The 13559-nt window shown below is 35.1% G+C and overlaps 1 protein-coding gene across 6 annotated transcripts in view; it reads left to right on the top strand.

The window, feature by feature from the left end:
• Positions 1-13559, top strand: part of ERBB4 (erb-b2 receptor tyrosine kinase 4) — a 1279207-nt gene that overhangs the window by 19443 nt on the left and 1246205 nt on the right. The window lies entirely within an intron of this gene.

The following is a 13559-nucleotide window of genomic DNA, read 5'->3' as shown; positions in this document are numbered from 1 at the left end:
TTCCTTCATATTCTTTTTTTTTTATAGTTTGGGGATTTAAAAAAAAAGACCTTAGAGAGACAGTTTTGTTCCAAAGATTTATGTTTACCTGGCAAACTCAAATCCTCTGTCCTTTCATCCTTATTGTTTTTTAAAGCTCCTTCAAGAGAAAATGGTTTTTAATCAAATTCATGAGATAACTTTTTATGTTACATTTTATAGGCATTTAAACTTTTCAAGATAGGGCACAACTAATATAATGTATGACTGAATGTATTTTTGGAAAAATTTCTGCACACTGGAGCAGAATCTTCAAGATCTATCTACAAACACTGAACAGAATTTTCTATATAGAAGACAGTCTGTACATTGTTGGGATTAAGTTTTTTCCCTGTATCATGGTTGTATACACTTATTCTGATAACCAAAGAATCAAATAAAGGCTATGCATATCATCATAAAGTTTTTAATTCACAGACCTTTGCCAATTGTGCTCTCTTGATTAAAACTGTGTGCATGCTCGGTTGCTCAGTCATGTCTGACTTCTTATGACACCATGGACTGTAGCCTGCCAGCTCCTCGGTCCATCGGACTATCCAGGCAAGAATACTGGCGTGGATTGTCATTGCTTCTCTGGTGGAATCTTCCTGACCCAGGGATCAAACCCACCTCTCTTGGGTCTCTCTCATTGGCAGGTGGGTTCTTTACTACTGAGTCACCTGGGAAGCCCCCTGATTAACACTGAAACACCTCAAAATCTTCAGGTTTAGAAGCAGTTTTACTAATGGGAAGGTCGATCTTTGCTCTTCTAAAGCTGACTGCTTGTTTTCTGGCAACAATCTCAACCTCCCTACACACCAGTGAGCTTGTTGTTGTTGTTAAGTTGCTAACTCGTGTCCGACCCTGCGACCCCATGGATGCAGCATGCAGGTGAGTTAGAGGAAGAGAATAGTTACTTCTCTTATTTACCAATCAGGAGACTTTCAAAGATGCTGTGAATTGCAGCATAAGCAATAAAACATGTATTTTTATTTAGGCTATTGTCTTTAGCCTGAGAGACCGAAATTTGGCTCCCAAGCTCCATTACATGCCATTATGTTACTCAGCTGACAGGTGATGTTTCAGAATAATTGGTCAGTGGTATTGTGTGATTAAGTTTCTGCCAGACTTTCTGAGACACACTATGAGTTTTACTCTTGTAGTTAAGACCTTTTAATGTAGCAGTTGGGAATTCCCTTGGTGGCTCAGATGGTAAAGAATCTGCCTTCAATATAGGAGACGTGGGTTCAATCCCTGGGTTGGAAAGATCCCCTGGAGAAGGAAATGCTAACCCAGTCCAGTGGGAGTTCTTGGTTGGGTAAATCGCATGGACAGAGGAACCTGGTGGGCTACAGTCCATGGGATCTCAGAGTCAGATACTACTGAGCGACTGACACTTTTCAGTGTAGCAGTTAAATAACTAAAAATTCAGATGTGAGGATCGTAACACAAAATAATTGTCACATGCCAGTGGCTTCTTAAATTTTATGTTTTTTAGATGCAAGTGTTGAATTTGGGATTGAGATTTTATTTAGCTACAATGGTGATTTTTATTTAAATGCAGCCTGAAATTGGCATTTTAAACTATAATCTAAGTTATTACCACAGATTTTCCTCCATTGATTTTGTTATTATTTATCATTAATATGACATTCTCTGTAACTTATGGTTGATCACAAATTTAGAGAAAAACAGTGTTATCTGCATATTTAAATCAAAGACATTTTTGGAGGATATTTATCCAATTAAGATGTCCTGATATATTTCAAATGGTATTCAGAGATACCATGAACAGATCAAACCTCATGAATATATTCTGTAAATGACAATAGTTGTTACTATGGTAACCTTTAACCAGGTATTTGGCAGTTTAATTTGGATTAGTCCTATTCAGTGGTGAGGTAATGAAAATGAGAGTAATTAACATTCAAGGCTTGAGTTTAAAGAAAGACAATATGCTAGTTTATGAGAGAAGCAGGGATATTGAACGGGTAAATGAGAATGCTAGAAACGAAATGGCCACCACATAACATTTCGCCAGTCTCTCCTCCCTTTATCTCACTCCACGCTTGCTGGCTTTTGTTTTAGATCCTGTTGTCCTCCATCCCTGAGTGGTTCTAATTGTACCCATGAATCAGGAACCAACTCATTCTACTCTTCTAAAACAGTCTTCATCTTTCACTGCTGGTCAATATCCTACTTAAAAACCAGGCTAGAGTGCCTGTCCCATTTCAGAAATGGCAGTCAGTTTCTATCAGTATTGCTATTAATTTTGCCCTTCTTATTTAAAATGTATCTTTATAAGGTTTAAATACTATAACATTTGTTAGGGTTCCACATGTTTATAAATTAACCCCTGTCCCAGTCCCTACCACCAAATAAGGAAGCAGTTTTTCCTCTTTACCACTTGTACATTAGGAGGGATTTAATGTACACATGATTCTAATTGTGTCATTATTTCTCCAGTGCTCATTTAATGTATAGTATTTATCTGTATGTAGCACTTTGAATTTTTAAATTTTATTTTGTTTTATTTCAAACCATTTTGTTCCTTTGTTTAGTTTTTGCAAATATGCTAAAGTGGGTTGTCTGTGGACATATCTGCCTGAAATGAATATAGCTTAAAAGCAGAAAATTATTGATTTTTAAAATGAATTATTTTCCTCTTAGCAAGGCCAGTTTCCAATAGCCATTTTATTTACCCTTTATCATTTCATGCAGTAGCTTTAATATCACCAAAGCTACTGTCACCATCAATATATTCCTGAAAAAGAACATGATGGTTTGCAGTTTTTCCAAAAAGAGAATTGGGAAGTTGTTTGCATTGTTTGATTAAATTTTGGTATGCCTGTATTCATAAAGTTTCTTGTACCTCATCATGAGTCCTGTTTCTCATGTTTCCAATAGTAATAGAATGTTAAAATATTCCAATTGAGTAGCATTTACTGTACTTAAAAAAACATTGGGGGATGAATGATCTATACTACATTGTATTGCTAGGAAGAAAGCAAGCTTCTCTGAATTTATTTGCACTTTGAAAAACAGGAAGGAGAGTTGGTGAAAAGGAGTTAATTTAGGAAAACAGGTGTTATAGGTTTTTCATTCTTCTCCATTACAAATCTTGACTAGGCACATCAGTGCACATGATTTTGGGAACACACAAGATCAGTAGTTGTAGCCCCAAATAACTCTTTTCAGAAGAGGTTATAAACAGCTGTCCCTTTCGACTGTGATCTCTATTTGGAATAGTCTCAGGACTTGTGAAGGAAAGCTTCTCTGGGATTAATGCCTGACATGCAACTATTTGTGTCCTAAGACCTCACTTTCACCCCCACCACCTCCCCAATCACTGTTTCTCCAGCAGAAGTTAGATGTGGAACTAGAGGCTGGGCAAGCAGATGTTACCTCAGCACAGTAGTTAACTCCTTTTTGCCAGGTCTCCTTCCTATTCCTATATTTCAACTAGGAAAGAGCTCAGGTAACAGCTTGAGCTCTCTGTTTACTCAGCTGTTTGTATAAGTGAATAGCTAAAGTTGTCCTTCACAACAAGGGTCAAAATTATACCTACCGGAGCCTTGTAGTGGCCCAAATGGTCTATTTTTACACAAATATTTTGATTCTTAGTGGTTTCACGCATGACTGCAGTTCTCTTAACACTTGTGGTATGCTCTGCAGTTTTTACAGGCATGCAAATGTTGAAATATATTTATTAGCCCTGATGCTATTAAATGTTCAGTTATTTCCCAAGACTTTTAGGTGGGCCTTGGGAAATTCTGAGATGAAATTATGTAATGTGTAATTGAGAAATAGCATTCATTCTTGAGCATAATCTGCACTGAGGGCATTATGGAGGAAAAATTAATTGCTGTCATATCAATCAGAGACAATGATTAGAATTATGTTTTCTAAGATTATTTTTCTAGACATGGACTCAAACTGCAAACTGAGATGTACTTATCTAGAAAATAAATTCCTTGTCAGTTAATTTATTACTGCATTAGATTGGTTTATGGTCAAAGTCGGTCTGATATCATATTATGCATAATACAGTTATGTATTGAATATGTATAATGTATATATCTCATAGCTGAGAACAATGAAACCACATAGATAGTCCCAATTTGTGATACACTTTGAAGTTTTCTAAGTTTTGTCCTTATTGGAATAATATATTTTTACAGGTTGAAAATCCAAACAGCTTCACGCTATAAGATTATGTTATGTTTTCTTTCATACGGTGTGCGTTTTAATTCTTATAATAACAAGGTTGCTCAGTTTGCCAGCAGGAGGCCCCTCAAAGCAAGATGATGTCTCTCGGTTGACAGGTTTCTGTATAAATAAATAACACTCTGTGCATTCCTCTCAAATACCCGAGTAAGTGAGATAATGCAATATAACTTTTTTTTTCATTTAAAAAAATAGCTGTGTTATGTCAGTGACCTGTAATAAATAGCACTGCAAGGAGAAACGACAGCTTCATTCACCTTGCATCCATGCAGAAATAACTGAGCTCTACTTCTATGGCTGGAGAGAGAGGAAGAATGCAGCAAATGGAAGAAAAGAACCGGCCTTGGGTTATAGTCACTCCATGCTAACAAGGGGAGGTTTATACTGTCTATTTTTACTATGTTGAATTTACCACTCAACATGATCCAGTAAGCACTTTGTACTCTATAAACATTCAGATAGTCATTGATAATAATGGTGTAGTGCCTTTATCATAAAGAGTGTATTGCCTTTTTCCCAAATTCTACACATTTTTTCTGTTAACTTTTCATCAGTCAGAAAAATACTATATTGAAAACATCTTATTAATTGAATACAATGGTGCAGTGAGAATAAAAACAAATATTGTTTTTTGGATAAGGAAGGCAATGTGTTTAATCTGTTCTAATTTAAGACATGAGAATATAATTTTCTTCACATTGTCCTCCATTCTTCCTTAAAAAAAGTCATGAATTGTAAATGTTGAAATATTTAATAAAGAAAAAATTTAAGTCATGTACTCTAGAACAAACTAAAACTAAGACCTTTAAATTAATTCTCAATGAAAAATTTAAATGATTTGGGCGCTTTGAATTTTCAGCTGTGATTCCCAGTTATTCTAAGACTTTCAGCGTATGTTATATAAAGAATACAGAAAAGATTGCAGTGATTGTGGGCCTGAAATGAAAGCCTCTGCTCAGACTTGTGTCACATTGAAATTTATGGACATCGTACAAAAATACTTCAATGGGATTGGGTCCATTGTGCTTATACATTCTGCCTCGCCATTCCTTTATCCAACACCTAACAGACATTGCACAGCAGTGGCAACAGACAGCCTGATGTACAAAGACCAAGGATATTTGGTCCTGGTTCCACAATTAGTGTATTTTAATCAATATGGAAAGTCACAGCTATAGGATCTAATATATTTGCCATCCACAAAAACACATCAGTAACAGCAACAGTTCAGATGCTCAGAATCTCTGGGTGGCTTTAAACAAACACAAGTAAATTCAGCACACTCTATTGAGGTTGTAGATTACATGCTAAATGTATTTAATGCTACTCTGTTTCTAATATTATGAGTCTTGGAATTTTTGCTGGAGGAAGGATTCTTAAAATGATACTTTTCCCAGGTATTTTATTTTACAGAAAATAAATTTAAGGCTCAGAGAAGTTATTTGCCTTAATCACACACATGTTCAAAAGCACTTATTTTCTTTTTCTTTGTATAGGCTAAAATTTTTGATACTTCTGAAGTTACAGTTATTTCTATCATTTGATATTTTCTACTGTATAAACCAGTGAATGTTTACTAAGTACAATTTTATAGGCTCTTAAAAATACTTCCACAGTTTTTGTCTCCTATACTAGAGACTGTTAATCTTTCAATAGTCACGAAATATTTATAGTAATACATATTTAGGTGACTAAACTTAATGTTGTTGCTTTCTTCCTATTTTTTTTGTGTGTGTATCATATTACTTCTAAATGCAGCAATGAATTTATTTTTTACACATATTACTAGATTTGATGTAAGTATGTACTGTTTCACGGGTATGTATGAAAACGAATACATCTGAGTAATGATGAAAATGATGTAAACAAAGATAGTATTTAAACAATAAATATTGCTGTGCTTAGTCTCTCAGTCATGTCCAACTCTCTGCGACCGCATGGATTGTAGCCCACCAGGCTCTTCTGTCCGTGGGGATTCTCTAGGGAAGAATACTGGAGTGGATTGCCATGACCTCCTCCAGAGGATCTTCCCTACCCAGGGATCAAACCCAGATCTCCTGCATTGCAGGTGGATGTGCGCTTAAACAATAAAGTGAACATTTAACAAATGTGTAACTTTGGTTTTGAGCACCGTTCTAATTTTCTTTGTAGTCAGTGTAGTCAGTAATAGTCTATTTAAAGAGAAAGGAGGAGAGTGCCATTGTCAGTGATTCATTTAGTGCAGCAAAGCAGGTTTTAACAGCTTTAGTTCACTAAATCTATAAGGTTGTTGTTAGCTGTGAACAATCATGAATTTCAATAAAGGGAGAAAAAGTTAGTTGGAGTAAAATTTTCTCTTATGTCTGTAGAAGTGATTACTGTTATTTTTGTTTTACTTTAAAGTTTGTTTTGGTGCTTTCTGAGACCATTTTTAATTAAGAATGACTGACAAGGTAACATATGGAGGATGGTCTCTGTTCTAGGGTAAAATAACTAAAACACGAGGTTTAGGTCAACAAACCTGAGTCCCATTTCCAGTTCCCCCTTTTTTTGGATTCGCTAGCCATGAGATCTCTGTGCCTTAGAATCCACATTTTTAAAATGGAGAAAAAAATACTTCTTCCCAAGAGTGTTTTGATTATATAGGACAATGTGTATAAAGCCTTAGCTTGACCTTTGACTCATGGTAAGTACTTAAGAAATGTTACTGTATTTTTTATACCAAAATCCTTCTATATGATACTTTTTAATGCTCTTTTAAAAATGGTCACACTGATTTATGTAAAAAGCTTTCTCTTTTGTATTCCATTTCAGAGTACTGCATCTACAAAACAAATTTATTTAATATTATTCATTATATATGTATTGAGTGGTTAATTGTGTCCCCAGCATTGTATCATGAACATGTCAAAGAACCTAGTAAATAAATCAGATGCAAAAATAAGTACTTTCAGTATTTTATGATAATTTTTAAGAAAAAGGTGCTCTAGAACGAAAAAAAGACACATTTAACCCATCGTGGAAGTTGGAAAGATTTTTTGAGGGGAGATGTTTTCTGAAATGAGTCATGAAGATGAATAAGAATGAGTGAAATGAACAATGATGAGGAGGATCTTCCTCATAGAGGAAACTGTAATAATAGATTCAAAGTAGCTGGAAATTACCATGGAAAGTACAGTGGACAATTCATTCTGAGTGATTAAAGCATGAACAGAACATGTCAGGGATGGGCAAAGGTTGAGTTGGAAAATGTATAGACACAGTTCACAAGGAACCTTTTATATCCAACTGGGGACTTGCTTGCTTGTTCTGTTTCACCCTTATATACCTGACAATAGAGACCTCTTTAAAAATACATCATATGTGTATGATTATCTATAGTCTATATATACATATATATCTCTCAGAAAGAAAGCTGATGTTGTAAGTAATTACATCAAGTTGAGAGTTCATAAGATATATAGTGTGGGTTTAAGTCAGATTTTGCATGACTCCAAAGACATGGGGGTAAGAATGACTACTAGGTATTTCAAATAAAATTTGGTTGAGTTGTCTGCCATCCCTGGAGGAAAATCATAATTAATATAAACCAGTTAGCATCATTTTGTTTCCCATCTGACTGTTTCATTTATGAAAATGGGATTGAATTCTGGTCACTTAAAGGGGAAGTCTTGACAGGCTTTAAGAAAAAGATTCTCTACTGATGAAAAGAGGTACACAGGGGAAACAGTCCCTTTTTTTTTTTTTTTTTGGTTAGATGTCACCACATGATGCCTGGAATTATGGCAGTTCATTCTGTGGTTCCAGGTGCAGTCATCAATGTGTCCAAAGGCAAAGTGAAAGACAGAAAACACCTGGCTTCTCAATGACAATGTCAAGCCCTTGAACCCATCCAGGAATACCTGTGTCTTATGGACCCCGTATGCGCAAGAAATACCTTGCGTATACCTTAAGAAATACCTTAAGGTACCTTGAATACCTTATTTTTTAAGCCATTTAGAGCCAAACTATTTTAACTGATACAAATCCTAAATGTTCAAATGCAATACCCCGACTTACTTGTTCAGCTGTGTAAGTGGCAGATTCTTTCAAATGTCTTCCTCCTCACTTTTAAATTGTCTCCTCTGTGGCTGTTAGGAAAAAATAGGTAAGTCTAAAGGAAACATTAGGGATCTATTCTGTTAGAGAATACATGTCTGAAGGAGTCATGAGAATGGACACTCAATACTAAAATGTAGGTTGCTTTGAGTTACAGGGAACACAGATATAAACTCCAAATCTCTGTTGAACAGATAACAGCATAATTTTATTATGTTTTATATCTGTCCTAAATTTTGTAATAGTTACAAGAGAAATAATAAAACTATCTGGCTCTTTATCTGGATACCTTTGTGTGTTAGTCACTCAGTCATATCTGAGTCTTTTCGACCCCATAGAATGTAGCCTGTCAGGCTCTTCTGTGCATGGAATTCTCCAGGCAAGAATATTGGAGTGGGTGAAAGTGTAAGTCATTCAGTTGTGTCTGACTCTTTGCGACCCCTTGAAGCCATTTCCTTCTCCAGGGGCTCCTCCAGACCCAAGGATTGAACCTGGGGTCTCCTGCCTTGCAGGCAGATTCTTTACCATCTAAGCCACCAGGGAAGCCAGTGTCCATTATTCCTTGAACACTGTACTTGAATTTTAGGTTATTGGATTCTTATGAAACTTTGTGTTTTGGCTAGAGGTAGTTTACTTCCCATACAGTTTTGCCTTCGTAAAGCCTCACAGAGAATATTTATGAGCTTTCATCAAAAAGACAATCTATTTGTAGAAAGCTAAAATGGTTTGAGAAGAGACAAAAAAGGAAATTAAAACAAAAGTGGCATCTTTGGCTTTATTCATCTATATTAAGGCCAGCTTTTTAATATATCGGCAGGTAGAAATATGTAGTTTAGAGAAATATTGCTTTTTTTTTTCCTTCTAAAAATATCTTTTTATTGAGCCCTGCCCTGCTACAAGAAACTGGACTGATTATTGACACATAAGTTATTGCATTACACTTTTGGAGTAATATTTTTCTTCTTAGTATTTTGTTATTATGATTTCATTGGCTATAAATCAAATAATTATGAAAGTAATAAAGTCACTTGATACTTGGTAATTTCACATATACTTGGAAATAATTTTCCTTCAATTATCTACTTAATGAACATTTTAATGACTGTGATTAGTGACTATTGACTTAGAGATATTATTTTTTTGTATAAACATTTTACTGGTGGAATATGAAATGAAGTTGTATGCCATGTTAACAAATGTCTCACTTAAAATTTGAAGAAAGGCATATGATTTTAGACTTTTCAATCAGAGAAGTATAACATTCAAAATATGGATTACCCTGCTATTCTACCTTCTGGTAATTATGTGATCTCCTACTAGTTAAGGCATTTCATAACCTGGTAACTCATTTCATTCCTACCATGCCATAATGTTGCATTACAATTTGTTTCTTCTGTAACTTTTAAATGTCTTAACAAATAATGTCACTGATTATGATGAACTCTTTAACCAAATTCTATTTACAACTTAAGATCCTTGAGATGTGAAGTGACAAGGTCAGTAAGATCTTAATCTGTAAAATGCTTGACCTACCTTTAAAGACTTTTTCCTTTCTTCTGTACCTTGCCAAACCAGTTTATTGCTTCTGTAGTTTATATAAACATGTCAACTTCTGTATACTTCAGTTTTATTTATGTTACAACAGTAGTCATTAAAATAACCCACATTTATTACAGAATTCATATATTAGATGGTCAGTTTAGTTCAGTCGCTTAGTCATGTCCTTCTCTTTGCGACCCCATGAACCGCAGCACTCCAGGCCTCCCTGTCCATCACCAACTGCCGGAGTTTACCCAAACCCATGTCCATTGAGTTGGTGATGCCATCCAACCATCTCATCCTCTGTTTTCCCCTTCTCCTCCTGCCCTCACTCTTTCCCAGCAACAGGGTCTTTTCAAATGAGTCAGCTCTTCGCATCAGGTGGCCAAAGTATTGGAGTTTAAGCTTCAACATCAGTCCTTCCAGTGAACACCCAGGACCGAACTCCTTTAGGATGGACTGGTTGGATCTCCTTGCAGTCCAAGGGACTCTCAAGAGTCTTCTCCAACACCACAGTTCAAAAGCATCAGTTCTTCGGTGCTCAGCTTTCTTTATAGTCCAACTCTCACATCCATACATGACCACTGGAAAAACTATAGCCTTTACCAGACGGACCTTTGTAGTTATAAAATTGTCTAACCTATAGCTAAATGACTATACCTTTGTGTCAAGTGTAGTAGTTGTTATATAAGTAACTGTGTATGTAAATAAATATACCAAGAGTAAAGTGAACTGATAGTTGTGGCATGTTTTTTCAGACTTAACATATTTATAATTATAGAAACGTTGAAAGTTTAATGTTACTTTTTAAAAAAATTATTGGAATATAATTGATTTACAATGTTGTGTTTCAGGTGTACAGAAAAGTGAGATATACATATATCCACTCTTCTTTATACTCTTTTCACATACAGGCCATTAAAGAATATTGTTATCTATTTTATATATAGTACTGTGTATATGTCAATCCCAATCTCCCCATTTATCCCTTCTCCTCTCTTACCTCCTGATAACCATAAATTTGTTTTCTACATCTATAACTCTATTTCTGTTTTGTAGATACTTCATTTGTACCACCTTTATAAATTCCACATGTCATAATGTTACATTTTATATGTTTTTATAACCACAGGCTACATGCTGATATTTCATAATAAATTTTTGGGATGTTGCATTGTTAATTAGTTAAGCATTTGCTGCTGCTGCTGCTGCTCTCTCTTCAGTCCTGTCTGTGCAGCCCCATAGATGGCAGCCCACCAGGCTCCTACATCCCTGGGATTCTCCAGGCAAGAACACTGGAGTGGGTTGCCATTTCCTTCTGCAGTGCATGAAAGTGAAAAGTGAAAGTGAAGTCACTCACTTGTATCCGACTCTTAGCGACCCCATGGACCGCAGCCTACCAGGCTCCTCCATCCATAGGATTTTCCAGGCAAGAGTACTGGAGTGGGGTACTATTGCCTTCTCCGTGAGAGAAGTCTAAAGATCTCAAATTTAGTAAGTTACTTAATTAGGAACAGATAATCCCTAATGAAAATGGAAGTCATATGTATATATCAACAACTTTAGCTTTCCTAATGTTTGTAGTACCAGTAACAACAATTTTTCACTATTTTTGGAACATATAGTATGTGCCAGGCTCTGTGATAGATGCTATACATAAAATATTTCATAAGAATCTTAATATTCTGCACAGTAGGAGTTTTTATCCACATGCCACCAGCGAATAAGGGAGGAATTTTAGAGGACAATAATTAACCTAAGCTTACACAGTCAATAGTGGAGGCAGTGTTAAAATCACATTTGTCTGACTTCAAAGCTACATATAGTTCTTCCCATTATACTAATCCATATTAGGATTATGAAACATAAAGTAAATTATAAGTAATTCTAATAGTGTTGATTCATGATTATAGATCACAGAACATTATGCAATTATTTTGTAAAACAAAGAAACATGTTAAGATTATTAGTCTCTTATGATACCAGATGGGCTTCTCAGGTGGCAGTAGTGGTAAAGAACCTGCCTGCCAGTGCAGGAGACATAAGAAATGTGGGTTCTATCCCTGGGTCAGGAAGATCCCTTGGAGGAGGGCATGCAACCCACTCCAGTACTCTTGCTGGAGAATCCCATGGACAGAGGAGCCTGGTGGACTACAGTCCACTAAAGAGTAAGACATGACTGAAGCGACTTAGCAGACATCCTTGATACCAGACTGAAGAAGATATTTGAATGTCGACCAATAATAACATCAATAGAATTTGATGCCATTACTATTAGTTAAGACATTAGTATTATTTACGTAAGAAAGCAATTTTATGAAGAGCACATGACAAATTATACAACAGTCATAATAAAAGAGTAATTGTAACAACATAGTATAAATTTCTAGAGTAAACTTCCCAACCTCACTTATTTCTAAGTGCTTTCACTCTGAGGTTTTTAAAAATTTGCCATTATTTGCTTTGGACTCATTATTCTTGGATAAGAGGGTTTTAAGATAATTACTTATTTATCATCATTTCCAAAGAGGTTGGCAAAATACTATGAACAGAGTTTTATGTAAGCTGCTTCCAGCTTATCCTTATAGAGAAATATTCTGAAAACAGAAACTTCAGGAAGAAGGAACTTGAATTTCAGCCTATATGAAAAAGCAATACCAAGAAATGATGCAAGGCCTAAGGATATTAGAAAATAAATAATTGTCACATTAATTAAAAGACCAAGTTTTCTCAGAGGTTTTTGGTAGATCTGAAAGTGAAGAAGCTGATGATTATTGGAATTGGCAAATGACAAAGAAGAAAATACTTCGAGATGTAATGAGAGCAATACTGAAAAAGGTTCAACGTTATATTCATTTTATTAATGCTTAAGAAAGTGCTTGAGGGAAGACTGCATGATTTCCAATGTAAATTTTAAGAGCCATTTTAGAAAGACTGCCAAAGAAAATGTTCAAGAATGCTAAAATTTGTGAGGGTGGATGAAATGGGAGATTGGGATTGACATATATACACTACTATGTATAAGATAAATAACTAATGGTAACCTACTATATACTATAGGAAACTCTACTCAGTGCTCTGTTGTGACCTGAGAAGAAAATCTGAGTAAGAGGGGATATATATGTGTGTGTATATATATGGCTGATTCACTTTGGTGTACAGCAGAAATTAACAACATTGTAATGCAACTATACATCAGTAAAAATTAATTTGAACAAGAGAAGAATGTTGATATTAGGGTCGTTATACACTATGATAGCCATGTATATATATTCAGAAAATGTATACATAGATACTCCTAAACTCCACATATTATTTAAAACACTAAGTTTGTGGTGGCTTTGAGTTCTCTGGGAGCATTCTAGCTGTCTATAGTGACACTATGATTGTTTGATTAAGTATATAAAGAACCTTATGCCTTTTATATAAACATATAGCCTTTTTCCCCACCTTTATTGAGATACAGTTGGCATGTAACATTCTGTAAGTTTAAGGTGTTCAACATGAGGATTTGATACACATTTATATTGTGAAATTAGCTCCATTTTAGAGAGCTTTGTATTTGACAAAGAAATAAGAAATTAAAACAAATTTTCGGAAGAATCATTGATCCATAAAATGTGACTGCCAAATTATGACACAGTCCATAAGCCCATAAGTAAATTATGTTTAATAGTTTGTCCTTACATATTAACTGG

This window comes from Bubalus bubalis, chromosome 2 (genome assembly GCF_019923935.1).
Source record: "Bubalus bubalis isolate 160015118507 breed Murrah chromosome 2, NDDB_SH_1, whole genome shotgun sequence".
NCBI classification, from domain to species: domain Eukaryota; kingdom Metazoa; phylum Chordata; class Mammalia; order Artiodactyla; family Bovidae; genus Bubalus; species Bubalus bubalis.
The sequence above is the reverse complement of the archived record's forward strand: the minus strand, read 5'-3'. Positions and strand labels throughout refer to the sequence as shown.